Genomic DNA, 1,792 nt, shown 5'->3' with positions numbered 1-1,792 from the left:
CAACCTCAATTTAGCCATTACAGCTTCTTGAATCTGCTGCTTCAAGAACACAAACGCGCTCTCGCGAGACACAGCACGTTGACACCGCGCTTTGACTTTTGTCACATTCCTTGCGAGATATTTGTGCCAAAACGAACTTGTGTTTGAAGATGTGAGAGCAAATGTGGAGGGGGGCGGGGGGTGGGGGTTCTATAGGCCAACCAATCATAGGCTGCGTACTTGGCAGGACGCCTTTGGAGCACTTCCTGGCTTCTTTTTTTTTTTTTTTTTTTTTTTTTTTTAGTAGTTGAAGAAAAAGAAGAAGAAAGTCGGATTTTCTTGAAGTTACGGACAACCGAAAGCAGCAGCAGCGCCGGCAGTAGAGCGGAGAACACCTTTAAATGTAAGTAGTTTGTTTTTGCTTTTTTTAAATGAACATCTATTAAAATACATGACGGTAACAGAGCCACCGGGATGTGTAGGACCAGCTAAAGCTAAAGCTTAAAGCTAACCTGTTGATACGTGATGTTCATCAACAATTAAAAGCCTTCATACAAATGTCACTATTTTTTATTTTAACCTACATCTTACTGTACTGATAGCCGTATCCCTCTCTAATCAGATCTATTTATTCTCAAACAGTTTATTACAAAGTATTAGAACTTTTAAAGCTTAATGCAGCTGAAGAAATAACATTAGTCCAGCTGTACTGGGCTGTTAATACTGTAAACGTTTTGTTTTAATACTCAATAATGTATAGTTAATTTACAGTACAGTATAATAAGGTTTAAAGTATAATTCACTTGAACAATACCAGTGTAATTATACAGAACAGTAATTTTGCCTGTTGACATAACAGAAATATGCTTTACATGTCATTTTGTTCCAGGGAGCAGACAGAGGAGTGGATAAAATGACCACTTCATCATCGGGGCCAAAAATACTGCTGCAGTCGGATGGAGCGAAGAGTTGAGGCAGAATTCCATCTACATGTTGCATTTCTATGTAAAAGTCACACAAGTTAAAAGAAGTCCTGTTCAAACACCAACGTACAAATATATAATAATTTGATCACATCAAATGATGCCCAGATGCCACTTTTTGTAAATCTCATATTTGTGATAGAAGTGATCCCTGTGTGGGACAACTTAAAAAAAAAAATACAAAGTATGTTCAGGTTTGGATAATGTACACGCACACTAATATATATATATATATATGTATGTATGTATGTATGTATGTATATATATATATATATATATATATATATATATATATATATATATATATATATGTGTGTGTGTAGGGAAATTACATCTTACATTTATTATATTCATGTTAATTTTGAGTAAGCTTAAAAAAGTAATCTCCAGGTTACCATTCCAAAGTCTTTTTCTGTAGAATTTCATTAATCCATCCAAATCATGAAACCTTCCTTTTTTCTAGCTTTAAAGAAACACTACAGAAAACAGGGGGTCAGTGGGAAGCCTACTGCTGCCACCTGGCCCTGGTTTGTCCTCATGGATGAGGTATTAGGACAGAGGCCCCCTAATGCCCCACCTGTCCTAATTGCCTCCATCCCTGAGGACACAGCAGGGCCAGGTGCTGCAGAGGCTGAGCAGCACCAGGTTGACGATGAGGAAGAGAATGAGGGAGAGAGGAGGGAAAGGAGCAAGAGAAGAAGGAGAGACGAGTTGGTGGATTTAATCAGGGAGGATATCAGATGGCAGAGGGAAGCGGGATAGGATGGACAGATTATTTCATTTATTGGAGAGGATGGTGGACAGACATTATTATTTTTGGTGTTTTTTTT

The 1,792-nt window shown here is 37.8% G+C and overlaps 1 long non-coding RNA gene across 1 annotated transcript; it reads left to right on the top strand.

The window, feature by feature from the left end:
* The first annotated feature begins 276 nt into the window (after nt 1-276).
* Nucleotides 277-1,028, top strand: LOC119779734. Its single transcript, XR_005280273.1, has 2 exons — nt 277-382; nt 869-1,028. It is a non-coding gene; the product is annotated as an uncharacterized LOC119779734 (long non-coding RNA).
* Nucleotides 1,029-1,792: the final 764 nt, after the last annotated feature.

The sequence above is a fragment of the Cyprinodon tularosa genome, unplaced genomic scaffold, assembly GCF_016077235.1.
Source record: "Cyprinodon tularosa strain WSP-4 unplaced genomic scaffold, ASM1607723v1 ctg150, whole genome shotgun sequence".
NCBI lineage: Eukaryota > Metazoa > Chordata > Actinopteri > Cyprinodontiformes > Cyprinodontidae > Cyprinodon > Cyprinodon tularosa.
Note: the sequence above shows the minus strand (reverse complement) of the source record. Positions and strands in the feature narration are given on the sequence as shown.